Source organism: Ambystoma mexicanum, chromosome 4q, assembly GCF_040938575.1.
Source record: "Ambystoma mexicanum isolate Mex_15411 chromosome 4q, UKY_AmexF1_1, whole genome shotgun sequence".
In the NCBI taxonomy this organism is placed as follows: domain Eukaryota; kingdom Metazoa; phylum Chordata; class Amphibia; order Caudata; family Ambystomatidae; genus Ambystoma; species Ambystoma mexicanum.
This window is the reverse complement of record NC_090928.1, coordinates 1,027,877,381-1,027,893,003: the sequence shown is the minus strand read 5'-3', so window position 1 is coordinate 1,027,893,003 and position 15,623 is coordinate 1,027,877,381.

The following is a 15,623-nucleotide window of genomic DNA, read 5'->3' as shown; positions in this document are numbered from 1 at the left end:
CGCTGTGGCCTGTGTGATTTTCGCTGTGACCTGGCGCACGCTGTTAGATGGCCTGTGCGCCAACGTGCGCGGCGCACTATTTTATCGCACATCCGCTGGTTTTCTCGCGCACGGACTTCCATGAATCGACGTGCGCTGCTTTTCGTGCGATTTTCGCACTTGCACTGCGATGTTCGCTATTCCACTGCGATTCGCACGTTTTTGCCCACTTGCGCCGCGCTAATTATTCCATGAATCGGCCTCTACGTCTTTTGCCCTATACCTGCTCTACTTTTCGGAATTGTCATGGTACTCAACCATAAAAGGAAACTGCGTTGGCCTTCAAAGCTTTCGTGGTGGCCTGCGGAACGTCACTTACACTCTGGACTCTATATCCAGGATCGCTGTGCGCAGGTGACATCATTGCCCACATAGACGCATGACGTTTTCAATTAGGACAGAACCAGAAATAAATACTTGCAATACTCCCATTAAGAGGCTTCTTAGCATTTCCCATAAAGAGAATGGCCTTCACTTCGTTGCTCTTCGATCTACCTTCTGCTCCACCTAAGTTTCTGCAACCAGATTCCACTGCTGCTTACTGATTCTGCTGTAGTGCCTTGTGACCTCCCGGATCTTGTCCTCTTATGTAGTACGGATTTCTGCACCTGTCTACTGGAACTGCTGCAACGCCTGGACTTTTGGGTAACATTTCATTTGTCTGCATTCAGTGTTTTTTCCTGGAGAGCCCTTTTATTTGGATTGTTCTCAGTATAGATTTTCTTGGATTCTGTACTCTGGAGCATATCAGACTACATTGTACCTTTGAAGTTGTGAAACCTTTGTTCTGAATGTTTGTGATTGTGACTCTCCCCACCCCTCCGGAGTAGAGTGAAGCAGCATACCCCCGTTTTCTTTGTTGAACTCTTTCCCTGTTTCTGGGATCAGGTTTTCCCTTCACTATCCGTTTTCCCTTTGCACATTCTGCACTGAAGACAAGGTAAGACTGAGACATTTGGAGTGGAAGGAAGGGACAATTGAGTTGAGGCTAATCTGATTCCAGTGGACTAATACATTTTATTTTCCCTTACCCCTCTATGTAGAGTGCTTGTGGGTGCTCTATGCCTTTCCACCCTATGCCACTCTTGAGAAGTATTTTATACCATCTGTAGTGCAGTCAGGAGGAAGATCTATTACTTCCCAAGAGCTCTGTATCTTCCCAGAGTGTGACAGGAATAGACCAGGGCTCTCACCCTGCACCTGCTCCCCTGTCTCCCCTGCAAACTTGCCAGAGTGCAACACTCACCCTTTTCAGAGCAAAAGCCAAGCTGCCATGCGCATCCAGCTGAGGACAACTCACTCACCTTTGTCAGGCCCTTCAAATCTGAAAGTACCCGGACCTCCATCTCATGCTCGGATTCTATGCCCAGAGGCAAACCTGAGACACTGAATTCTGTGCTACATCTGTAGGCACTGTAGTGACCACTGGGCACTCTTCCACAGGAGCAGGCACCTCAAGGGACTTCAAGTCTGGTCTAGGAGCTACCAATAAGACCAATCCCTCATACTCTCTAGCTGGAAGACCCTCGGGACCTAGAGCCTCATGTGCTTCCTCATTTGCTGCTTGTTGAACACTTGCTCTAGTGACTCCGTGACTGTGTCTGGATCAGGGAGATAATTACCTAAGAGAGACCCTATTAGCATGGGAAATTTGAATGCAACACAGTGGTTGGAGTTTCCCCTCTAGCTAAGCTCTACTATTGTCAATGGACAGTAGCTTAGCACATCAAAACCTGTTACCAGTTGGTCTGGACCGACATATATTGCCCTTCCTTTGCCCATTGACACCTGACAGCTGTGACAATAACAACATGCTCCGGAAATATCTGAGCAATTGGCGTAACTGGAGCCTCCCCTTAAAACCAGGTACTGTTTCCACTCATATTGACTGGTGAACCTTTGGCCAATGCATGACCTAGTGAGACTTTTCTTGTTAAGATGCCCACAATGACTACAGCCTCTTCAATAAGCCAGCAGCAACAATGTCCTATTTTGGCTTAGCCTTACAGGCTGGATCTCCCTAACTATGTGTCATATACCCATTCAGAAAGCAACCTTTGAGTGTTTATAGTGCAGGTGCCTCAGTGCAAAAGGTACCCTCACTCCTATTTTATGGGGGTACTGTCAAACCATGTATCTGAAAATTCCTCTCATGGTTTTGGTCCTTTATTGCAAGAAGGGTTAGTACCTCCGTCCAGTCCCTTTCCCTTTCCCTTTTACCCTCATTAGATGCCTCCGCTCTGTTTTTGTTGTGTTCGCCTGAGCTTTCTTTTGGATGCAAGCACTCACATAGCTATCAGCAGCCCATCCAAGTTCCATACAGTCTGTTAAAATGTTTGCCACTAGATGCTTGTGTAACTTTGCCTCACAGTTTTTAAGATCATGCTCAAATTCAATCAAATTAAACATTCTTTCAAATGTGTCAAGTTGCCACCAGTGACCCACCGATTCAGATGAAATGGGCCTCTTTTTGGGAGTCAACTAATTGATCACATCAGTTTCAGACATTGGTAGATAGCACATGAGGGTTGCACCTCACAGTTCATCTTTGACATCCTGGAGAAGGAAGGCTAGTCCCAGTGCTTCGAACCAGTCGAGAGCCTCTTCCCTATGCAGTTGGACTAAATCCTTGGGGATGAGGCGCATAGGCTTTCCTTGGGGGCCACCACTGAAAACACCCCTCCCCAAAAGAAGATTGTTTGTGGGATTCCCTTTGCTTCGGCAGCTCTAGATTGCTCAATACCATCAATACCTTATCTTTCGGTTTCTGTTATATGTAAATCTGCCATTACATGTTTTTGCACTTTCAGTAGATATTGTGGAACACTTATTTTAGAAAATTTGAATTAAGTGAAAGTTAATGTCTGCTCCATTGAAGACTGGGCCACTGATAGTGAAGAGAATGAAGGCCGAGGATCTCAGTCACAGAACCTGCCAACCCAAAAGGACAACAGTTTGCTTACAATAGTGTAGAGAAGAAGCCACATACACCCACCTCAATCGACCCGACCCTTTTACCTGTACACTGGAAACCAGATAATGAGACGTATACTGAACAGCTGAATCGACAAAGAGCAGAATAAGGACTCAATCCAGTACCAGTGAAAGGACCAGTACCTAAGAGAATCTGGGAGCCAAGGTACCCATTGAGAAAACCATATCTACATACAAAGAAATATGATGGCCATCTGAATGAGATTCCTGAAGAGGCAGAACTAATAAACAGCAAGGATGAATGGTAGTATTACTAGCCACTGCCAAAATATATGTCATTTGGAGCTGAAGATGAAATAACGAGATGCCGTGATCAGGGAATGCAGATATTCTATAAGGATTCAAGAAAGTAATAAGGATAAGAGACATCTTGGGCTCAAGGTGTAGAAACCTATGCTACAGAAACAGATGAAGATATTAAATAATTTTACACGTGTACAGATGCAATAGAAACACAAGCAGCAAAGTAATCATGAAGCTAGCTCTAAATTTATAGTAATATAGATTGCGGCAAGCGCCAACGTATACATATCGAGGAATGAGAGAATTATGGATGTTTAGTCAGTGTGTCACAGTTTAAAAAGCAGACATTAAATTACAGAAGCAGGACTCAGAAAGGCGAGGTTGGATGAGCCCCAAGAAGCCAAGGTCTTATCAAACTGGAGTAAAATGACTTTGGATACAAATTGTGTGAAAGAACAAACCTCCTGTCCAGAAGGAGTGAACATAACAAGGAAGACTTCAGAAGTCTATTGGAATAAAATATTAAATACACGAAAAGGCTTTATTTTATGGTCTCTAGTCACATGGAAGCATGAAATTGGACGAACAAGATGGTTGCACCTATGCATGGTGGCAGACTGTGCTGCTCACTCCCTAATTTTCTCAGAGCTAAGAACACTCTCAAGGAGGAAGTTCAAAGGCCTAATTGACAGTAGACCACTGAGGTGATGATGGATTGATATGCTAATTGGTGGGAAGCTAAAGTTAAGGCAACCTCACCAGCATCTGGACAGCCAGCCTGCAGGCGGCTAACGCAGGTGGAAAAGTACTGAAGATGGACAGAGTGCCAACCAATTGTAGAGGACCTGCATATTCAGGGGTCCTATAGTGGGTAAACCAATGGGATGTCGAGCATTTAGTGACCTTCATAGTAGTCATTTTCAGAGGAGGGCTTAGTTGCCCACCTGATGTTAAGTAACCAATCACATAGTCACACCTTTTTAGACTAGTATGGATCTTATACTTAGATATTCACTTAGAACCAATTACACCCTTCGTTAGGTTTTTGTAGTTTGCCATGTAGGATGACGTTGGTAGCAAAGCAGGTGAACGTCAGTGATGACACATTTTGCTTATAAAAATATATTTTTTTTCTTAACTGCTTTGCGTTTGAAGATCGAGTGTTTGTGTTGATGTTCATTAAGCTCCCTGTTTTAGTTACTTAAAATTAAAACAGTCTTACTTTTGTCAACTTCCTGAGTCGGCTCTATTATTTGGTGTATGAGTAAGATCTGCATCCCCATCCATCTCAAAGGTAATTGTCGCTCATCAAAGAGCCTGGGAATATCCGGTTCACTTGGTAGCAGAGAGAAGATGGTTCAAGAGCCATCGACCTGAGTAAACTTTAGAGTTTCGGCAATATCATACGACCTTTGCCATTCGACTGAAAGAACGTGAAGCTCCCCATGGATAGTGGTTAGTATAAACCAAACAACTGTCGTGCAAGACCAGGTGTGACAGGTACCCTATTTTCAGATAGAATCCCCTCCCACGTCTACTCGAAGCAGAATGATCGGAAAGATAGGGAGGCGGTAAAAAAGGCAGACGATACCTAGAGTCGGAAGAGGAAAAGATGATATTGGTGAGTAAATAACTGAGCGAGCTGACAAAAGCATGGCTGATGAGTGAAGAAAAAAGAGAGTAACGGATGGAGGCGGGATAAAATATAACGTGAGAGTAAGTGTATAATATATGCGGGGAACAAGATATTGACTTGATTGTGGCAGAGCAATGATGTAAATCATGAGAGTGGCCACGATAAGATGACATTTTGATGACATAACAAAAGAAGTTTTAACCCAAAATTCCATAGCGGAATACTAGAATACAGTCCCGGTTAAAGACGGGACCAGAGGGGTAACTTAAACTCCAGTCAGAGTATTTGTAGAGGGCTAATAAATATTAGAAAGAGAATAATAAGAAATGTATGTAACTGGTTGAGTCTGTTTGTTTTATGTGGTTTTTATGAACAATGACGTCATAAGTGGGAAATATTATTTGTTTGACTAGAATTGAACCTGATGGTTATTCTTAGTAAGATTAAAGTAAAAAATGGTGAGTAGTGGGATTGGAGCTTACGACGATTGGTGCTCTCTCAAATTATGTTATTTTTCTGACACGTGTTTTGAAATCTGTGATTGGAAAATACAACGAAGTGCCACATAAAATCTAAGGGTAAACGAGTTAAGGATGGAAGACATTACTCCACTTGTGCATCTCTGTAGACAGTTACCGAAACATGCACCTAAGCTTAAACAGTACAGTGTGGAATGGGTTAAAGGAACCGCGGATACAATGTTTATGCCATGGCCAGAGGGAGGCTCGCTATCGAAGTTAGTCTTGCAGCATATGATGACATATCTGCATGCAGCATACAAAGGAAAGAAGCTAGAAAAGTGATTTGCTAGTTTAGAACTTAGGAAGGTCCACCAACAGGAGTTGGAAAAGAAACTCTTATAGATTGGATACTTAATATATGCAGACAGGTGGGTGAGGAGCCTTCTTCTCCTCCCGCCCCAGCTGAAACCGGAGACAGAAGTAAGAAAGACGATGGGTTATATCCACTGAGGGAGCTTAAAGAAGCAACAGGCTACAGTAACCCGGCATACGAGTCACCTGTGCAAAGCAGTGACAAAGGCGCAGAGAAAGATACTGAGAAAGATGTAACCTCTGAGGTCCCATGGGACAAAGAGAGACGTGATAAGGAAAGGAGTAATCGAGCAAGTACATCTCTAGATATAGGAAGAGAGACAGAACGATGGAAAGGAGAAAGAGACAAGGCTGATGAGATAGTGCTTTTACAGAATGAAAGGATGGGTGGTCAGATTCCATTAAAACTCGGTGGTAAAAGCATTGAGGGTGTATGACAACAGGAAGATCAAGACAAATAAGACAAAAAATATAAGGAAAGAGAGGAACGATTGAAAGATGAAGGCGTAAAAAAGAAAGGATAGGCAGAGATGAGAACAGTTATACCAAGAAGTACAGTCAAGAAAACAACAGAGAGCAGAAGAGCAAAGAAAACGTGATAATAGACAGAAAGCGATCGATGAGCAGGAACATTTAGAACAAAAATGAATAGGAGCAGAGGAACAGAAAATAAGGGATAAAAGAATATAAAGGGCAAAAGATGAGGCGAAACGCGGGGCAAATGAGAGAAGGGATATGAAGAAAAAAAGGAAGACTGAGTAAGAGAGGAAGCAAGCAAACAAAGAGAATTTGATGATGATTCCGAACAGAAAAGAAGGCAGAGAGCATGCGATCTCCATCACCTGCAGAAGGAGATAAGAGATCCTGAGCCAGAAGTAGCATGGGACGATATAGAGGAATTTTTTTCAGAGTACGAGTCATAACCAGGCCCGTCTAGAGAAAATCTAGAACACGAGTTTGACTCAAGGAGCGATCGATAAAGTGTATCATGTAATGAAGACCCAGAAAGAGTTGAAGGGGAAGAGAAAAAATGATCGACTTGAGAGCCCTCAGTTATATGACACAGAGGGAGCCTAATGTAGTGCAAGGCCAAAGGAGTTGTCTCTAGATAGACTGACTGAGCAGAGATGACGATGAGAGAAGTCACACAAGTTGGGCACAGGAAATGTCAGACGAGGACAGAGACACCTTCCAGGGGGAAGCAAGAAGGGACACGTGTGGCCCTGAGGGATGTTTTTCAATAGAAAAAGAAGTCAGATGGTCAGATTTAAATGCACCTGTAACCAGGGGGCTAGAGCCACTGATGCAGTCAGATTGACCCAAGGGGCATTTCCACAGTGAGAGGGGAGAATCACTGCCTTATGTGAGTAGATTAAGATCGATACCTGGTAGAAGGCGATGTGGTAATATCGCTCCTGAATAGGACAGACAAATGATGAGAGATGAGAATAAGTTTGGGGCATCACAGTTTCCCTTATTGGAAAATGGAGGGGCCCGACCACAATATATACCGTGGCCCGAGATGGACAAAGATAACTTAAGATGTAAACACCCCATGTTAAATTCGGGCACTGGGAAGTGGATACATGAGTTAGAGAAAATGACGGGAGGAAACACGTTAGCCATAGGGGACATTAAAGATCTCCTTTTCACCATAGTTGGTGAGAGAGATGATGACGTTTGGACGAGGGTAGGGTACCCTGGTGTGACTATAGTCAACATCGCTCATGATGGAGCACCATTCAATAACTCTAGGGCGGCAGTTTAGAAAGCACTATGAGTACTATATCCGGACACGTCCGATATGGGAGCTATAATGACAAAAAAGATGAAGGACAGAGATGATCTGTTGCTTTACATTCAGAATTTCCAGGAATCTTGGGCTTTGGAAATGCGCGAATCTTGGGCAAAATCTATACCAGTATGTTATCATATATTCGGGGTAATTCATAGAATTCAGCTCAGAAGTAGTGCAGGCGGGCATCGCCGAGGGGGAGCGTGTGCCAGCGTGCGCCAGCCGAGTGTGCCAAACAGCATTCTGGCGCACCGCGTATTCATGAATTTCCCAAGCCATTCGGAGCCGTGGCACAGCGAACATCCCGCAGCGCCAGTTATGCGCCCCAAGAATGCCCCTTGGACAAGGAAAAGCCAAAGGGCGCAAAGGGCCGCAATAGCCATGGACCACCTTACAGGCACCCTAACCTGTAGTTGTGTGAAAAACGATGCGTACCCCGCTCATGACAGATAAAACGCATGAAAATATACTTGCGCACCCCCTTGAATACGCGTACCCCACTCGCAGCAGCCAAAATGCATGAAAGTCTCCCCACGCACCCCCTTCAATATGCATACCATGCTCGCAGCAGCCTGCGGGTCATGGTCAGGGGTGATGGGCTGCCTGCGGGTCATGGTTATGGTGGATGGGCTGCCTTTAGGGCATGCCCAGGGGTGTAGGGTGGTCCCCTTTGGTTTGGGTTGCCTGTAGGGCATGGTCAGGGGTGATGGGCTGGCTGTGGGGCATGGTCAGGGGTGCAGGGGGGCCCTGTGGTGTGGGCTGCCTGCGGGTCATGGTCAGGGGTGATGAGCTGCCTGAAGGGCATGGTCAGGGGTGATGGGCTGCCTGCGGGGCATGGTCAGGGGTGTAGTGGGGGCTGTGGTGTGGGCTGCCTGCAGGGCATGGTCAGTGGTGATGGGCTGGCTGTGGGGCATGGTCAGGGGTGTAGGGGGGGCCCAGTGGTGTGGGCTGCCTGCGGGTCATGGTCAGGGGTGATGGGCTGCCTGAAGGGCGTGGTCAGGGGTGATGGGCTGCCTACGGGGCATGGTCAGGGGTGTAGTGGGGGCTGTGGTGTGGGCTACCTACAGGGCATGGTCAGTGGTGATGGGCTGGCTGTGGGGCAAGGTCAGGGGTGTAGGGGGGCCCCTGTGGTGTGGGCTGCCTGCGGGTCATGGTCAGGGGTGATGGGCTGCCTGCAGGGCATGGTCAGGCATGTAGTGGGGTGGCCTGTGGTGTGGTCTGCCTGCAGGGGGTGAATGTGGATCCTCACCACACTGGTGTGCGAATCTGGGGATAAGCGAGTGAGCTATACACGCGATTTCGCTTGCAGGAGCGGAGTACGTCTATTCCGGGGTACACGAGTGAGCTTTACACGCGATGTCACTGGTGGGAGCGCAGTACGTGTATTCCGGGGTACACGAGTGAGCTATTACATGAAATTTTGTTGGGGCGAGCGGGGTATGTGTATTCAGGGGTGCGCGAGTGAGCTTTTCACACAATGTCGCTGGCGGGAGCGGGGTACGTGTATTCTGAGGTACGCGAGTGAGCTATACATACGATTTCGCTGGGGGGAGCGGGGTACGTGTATGCTGGGGTGCGCGAGTCAGCTTTTCACGCAATGTCGCTGGCGGGAGTGGGGTACGTGTATTCCGGGGTATGTGAGTGAGCTATACACGCGATTTCGCTGGGGCGAGCAGGGTACGTGTATTCCCGGGTGCGCAAGTGAGCTTTTCACGCGATGTCGCTGGCGCGAGCGAGGTACGTGTATTCCGGGGTACGCGAGTGAGCTATACACGTGATTTTTCTGGGGCGAGCGGGGTACATGTATTTCAGGGTGCACGAGTGAGCTTTCCATGCAATGTCGCTAGCGGGAGCACGGTACGTGTATTCCTGGGTACACAAGTGAGCATTACATGCGATTTCACTTGCAGGAGCGGGGTAAGTGTATTCCGGGGTACACGAGTGAGCTTTAAACGCGATGCCGCTGGTGGGAGCGGGGTACATATATTCTGGGGTATGCGAGTGAACTATACACACGATGTGGCTGGCGGGAGCGGGGTACGTGTATTCCGGGGTACACAAGTGAGCTTTACATGCAAATTGGCAGTGCAGGCCCTCCCGGCTGTGCCCTCCCCATGCCCCACAGCAAGCCCACACCACAGGCCCCCCACTACACCCCTGGTCATGCCCCTCAGGCACTCCACACCACAGGGGCCCCCCTATACCCCTCACCATGCCCTGCAGCCAGCCCATCACCCCTCCCCATGCCCCACAGGCAGCCTACACCGCAGGCCCCCCTACACCCATGGTCATGCCCCGCAGGAAGCCCATCCACCCTGACCATGCCCTGCAGGCAGCCCACACCACGGGGGACCACCATACACCCCTGGGCATGCCCCACAGGCAGCCCATCCACCCTGACCTTGCCCTGCAGGCAGCCCCTGCCACAGGGGGGGAGCTGCAATCCCCCTGACCATGCCCTGTAGGCAGCCCACATGGCACCATGCACTTGTGAGCCCCAACACAAGTCCCCCCCACCAGTGACGGGCACCTGCCAGCAGGCCCCGACACATATCCCTCCACCCCACTCCCATTGGCTCCAACTTGCCAGCAGGCCCTGACTCATGTTCCCCCATCAGAGATGGGCACCTGCCAGCAGGCCCCGACTCATGTCCCCCCACCAGTGACGGGTATTTGCCAGCAGGCCCCGACTCATGTCCCCCCCACCAGTGACGGGCACCTGCCAGCAGGCCCCGATGCATGTGCCTCCATCCCACCCCTATTGACGCCAAAATGCCAGCAGGCCCCGACTCATGTCCCTCCACCAGTGATGGGCACCTGCCAGCAGGCCCCAACTCATGTCCCTCCACCCCACCCCCATTGACGCCAACCTGCCAGCAGGCCCCAACTCATGTGCCCCCCAGTGACGGGCACCTGCCAGCAGGCCCCGACTCATGTCCCCCCACCAGTGACGGGCACCTGCCAGCAGGCCCTGACACATGTCCCTCCACCCCACCCCCATTGACGCCAACCTGCCAGCAGGCCCCGACTCATGTGCCCCCCAGTGATGGGCACCTGCCAGCAGGCCCCGACTCATGTCTCTCCACCCCACCCCTATTGAGGCCAATGTGCCAGCAGGCCCCGACTCATGTCTCTCCACCCCACCCCCATTGAGGCCAGCCTGCCAGCAGGCCCCGACTCATGTCCCCCCCACCAGTGACGGGCACCTGCCAGCAGGCCCCGACACATGTCCCTCTACCCCACCCCCATTGATATGACATGATAGGTTATTTACATTGATGGCAACCGGCCAGCAGGCCCCGACTCATGTCGCCCCACCCCACCCACAATGACGCAACTTGCCAGAAGGCCCTGACTCATGTCCCCCAACCCAACGTGCTGTCAGAATAGAGGCCCATGTCAGAAATGCAAACCCTAATCCCACCCCACCCTGCAGCACCCCAGTCCAAACACACAACCATAGATTGTACCCACTTCCCAATATGAGTACTACGCCTTGACATTCAAAAAAGCACATGCATGCACCCAAAGACATGTCCAACAGAGCCACACAGTGGTGACACATGACAGAGGCAATGGACAGTGACATATGCACAAAACTAATGAGAGTAGACCACATCAATAATGAAGATTTGTGAAATGTATTAAAAAGAAAACAAGATGACAAAATTAAAACCACATATGCAAATGAAGAAATTAGGAATGCAATACCAAAAAGAAAGTAAAATCCAAGGAAAGATAAAAATCCAAGACATGAAAACTGAGAAGTTGTCCATCGCCAAAGTCCATAGAAATAAATTAAAAATTGAAAAGCATAAAAAACCATGACTCCATGGGATGACGTAAAAAAGAAAGTATGTACATGTCCAGAACTATTTACAAAGAAAGTCTGAAGGGTCCATGATCCCAAAACAAAACAAAACATACTAAACACCCTATGTAAAACACGACTATATACAAAAAGTGGAGCAAAGCCTGTGTACTCCAAATCATAAAAAACCAAAATGAAACCTAAACCTAAATAACTATATACAAAGGCAGCGGGCTAGTCCGACAGCTCACTTTTTGATGTCCTGGGCTAGGGCACCATCGAACTCCATGTCGATTTTCCGGAGGCAGGCCTGTTCCCTGGCCACGAGGTCTCGCAGGGATGCAGCCATGGCATCCTCCAACTCCCTGCGAGTTGCCTCAAGGCCCTCAGTCCCCCTCAAAGCCTGGTACATGGACTTCTCCGCCCTGACCATTGTGAGTCGTGCCCTTTCCGCCTGCCGCCGCCCTACATCTATTTGCTGGCCCAACCGCTGCCACATGGAAGACACTCCCAATCCTGGGTCCTCCTGCCTGCCGGCCGCTGCCTGCCCCCAGGATGTTGATGGCCCCGAGCCATGATGCCTCCCATGCTGAGCCTGCTGCTGCCTCCAATGCAGCTGCCTCTGGCACCACAACGGCATCCAGGCTGATGAAATCCCTTTTGCCGTTGTGCACATGCCCTGCTTGTTGATGCCTGCATGTCCTCGATTTGCTGGGGTCCAGTTGGTGGGGTGGCGACCCCTGCTGGACCTCCGACTCCCGACTGTGGCAGGGATGTGTCCTCTACCAGCCTGGCCGCTGGCTCAGGCGCAGCTCCACAGGGGGCCCAGGTGATACTTGGACGGGAAGACGGCACAGAGGACGACTGGCACATAGGGGGTTCAGTTGAGGAGGGGGTTGCAAACATCCATCACACAGAGGAACCCAGTGCCGACGACCTGTCCTAGTAGTTTGACGCGGCCGAACAGGTATTCGAAATGACGTGCATTGTCCTGATGAGAACACTGCACGTCATCCCGAATACCACGTGATCACAACGCCAAACCAGCTAGGACAGGCTCAATCCAGTCACGGATTTCCACGTCCGCAGGGAGAGGCAGGCCAGTTGTTGTTCGCGCATCCCCCTCCTAAAAACGGGTCTAGACAAAGGCATCCCTGCTGGTGCCGGATGATGCAGTCACAGGATCAGACACAGGATTCCGCACAGGCACCTCCGCAGCGGCCTGTGCTGCCTACTGTCCCTGCCCCTGGACTGCACCACTAGCACCAGTGGGATCCCTCCTTCCAGGCCCCATGCGTGGGGCTGTCATGGCCTCCTCCTCAACCAAAACCCCCACCAACCTGGATGACTTTGTGCCGTCATCCTCCACAGGCCCCTGTGGGGGCTCAGCTGCCCCTTCTCATGCTAAGGACTCCACCTCCAACCTCCGCCTCTTGGACCTTCCCTCGGCAGCTGTGGCCATGGACGCGGCACCAGACTCCTCACTCCCGGAAGATATCAGTATCTGGGAGGGGAGCTGGGCTTTGCGTCTCTGGCTGGCGGTGGCATCCCTGCCGCTGTGCTCCACAGCACTGTCTCCGCCCTCTTCATCAGTCGACGCTGCAGACAGGGAGAGATGGAACACAGGCATCAGGGAACTGTACAATGGTCTGATATACACATGACAGTTGCACATGAGTGGCAGTGTCAACCTCCACAGATGGCATCACACTCCCCAACACTCATATCATTTGAACCCACACACATGCACAAATAAACTGGTATCGTGCAACAGGCATCAGCATCCATACACATGTAACTCCATGAACAACCAAAGGTTGGCATGACATCACAAGCAACATGGGGAGTGCTGATCACATGCACACACGCCACCAGACAGACATGCATCTCTACATTTCCACCATCTGTCACAGTGCAATCATCGGCAACAAAGTCACATCTGCCAATCAGGTACCCACATGTCCGGGTCACATGCATCCATGGTGTCTCACGGTCACACACATGTCAAACACACACACGCACATGTACACCGTGCACGTACATGAAGATGGAACCAGCATCCGTGGGTCACACCCCAACCATGGCATAGTACATACACAGAAATGCAAACATGTGTGCATCTCCACATGCAGTTGGCCATCATTCATTGGAACACATACACCATTGATGTGCATCACACATGACTGGACTCACATGCAGCACGGGCATGTCCCTGCACACACACATATCCATACATGGGCCATGTCAGACATATGTCCAAGCTGCACACTCCTGCCATACCTCAACATGCACTGTGTGGAATGGGATAGCCCAGACACTCACCGCTCTACTCCAGATGGGTCTGCGTCTCTAGGACCTGGTGGTGAAGCACTGGGTCGATGCATTCCAGGACCCTCATCTGGTTGATGGAAAGTTGGACCTGGCGCCCCCCTGTATCCGCTGCATGCAAGAGGCGCCAGGCCTTCATGAGGGTCCTGGATCTGAAGTCATCTCAGTGCTTTTGGACGTGTTTCAAGTCATGGGTTGCCACGCCCTCCGCGTTGATGGCAACCATGATGTCCAACCAGGTCCTCTTCCATCTATCCTTGTCGGCGCACAGTCGTCTGAAGAGGGCTGTGGCTGAGAAGCTGTCAGCCCTCTGCATCTCTGGCTGGGGGTTGCCAGTGGTCTCAGATGGTGTTTGCCCCGACATGGCAACCTCCGAGGCAGGTGTGGGTGGGCAACTGAGTCCTGGGGCGAGGCTGTGGAGTGATGGAACAGCAGTTGGGAGTCTTCTGTTCCAGCAGGGGTGGTCGCAGCAACTGTACCCCTGCAGATGGCTGATGTGCAAGCACCAAATATCAGGGCATGTGGGCAGCAGGCAGGCAGCAGAAGATGGTTCGTGGGAGGCTGTTTGGGGTTGTGGGGGGCAGCAAAATGGCCTTCTGGGCAGGAGCATGGCCTTCTGTGTGTTGTCACATGGCCAGCTTCATGCAGAGGGAATCCGCACGTGAAAATCAGCACATTTGCGTGAAAATCAAGGAAAGGCCCTTAGGGCATAAGCACGTAAGTGACGTGACATGCGTAGGCGTTGCTGTGCGCAGGAGTTAATGGTCCGCGTAGGGCGCCATTTTCTTGTACGTGCTTTTTGTGGAGGGCGAGCATGTGATTCTTGTACTTCTTGTCGGTAGACACGCGATTACTTCATAACAGTTGCAGTGCATACTCCTTGTTTACTGCGGCAGAGCTAAATTCTGCTTTTGGCGGGGTTGTTGCCAATGCGCACATGCGCATCTTTTTTCCGTTCATTTTCCAGGCAGATGGTGAGTCGCGCATGTAGCCAGGGTGAGGAGGCTGCAGGGGCAGCTGCAGCTCCACCCTGGCTCTGGGTCACCCAGACTGTGTTGGTCCCGGACCCTCACACCAAGGCAATTGTGCCGCTTGCTCCTGGCAACAGCACACAGCAGCCAATGCCTGCAGTGAGACCTTTGGTCAGCGTGCCATTGCCTGCTTCCAGTGGCCAGTCCAGCTGTGCTTCAGCCCCTACAGACCGGAGTGGCGTAAGCCACACATGGTCTGCACCACCTCTCAAGAGGAAGAAGCGTGCTCTTGCGGAACAGGCTGGGACCCCAGACATGGCTCACCACTCCGGCATGTCAAAGAAGCAGAGTTTCAATGATGTGGAACTAGACGCACTTGTGGGCTACGTGTCAGAACATGGCCGCGACATGCTGGTGACGGCAGGATGCAAGACTACGAATGCTCAGCGTAGGTCCCACTGGCAGTGCATCGTGGACCACATTAGTTCCCTTGGATTTGTGAAGCGCACAGCTGATGATTGCTCAAAGCGTTGGAATGACCTCAAACGCCCAGCAAAAAACAAGCTGGCTTCCAATTACGCCTCTAATCTAGTGACTGGCAGTGGGACACTACCAGTGGAGGATGAACTCACAGAACATGAGGCAATCACAGGAGGGTTCATCGCAGAGGATCAGATCGAAGGCATGGGAGACAAACCAGATCTTAAGACAATGGGCCTCATTCCGAGGTTGGTGTTAGTCATGGCGCTGACTGCCACCAATAACAGGTCCGGCACCGGTTTAGTTCCATGGTGACTTACCGGTGTAGTCCGACCTTTGCGGGACCGGTAAGTCCCCATTGAAAATGCCATAGGGCTCAATGGGAATGGGGAGGGCGCAAATAATGGGCTGGCGTATGTCAAGACTGTTATTTGTGCCCTGAACCCTTAACAGGTCCCGTCCATAACACAGGGTCAGATCAGCCGTTAAAGGA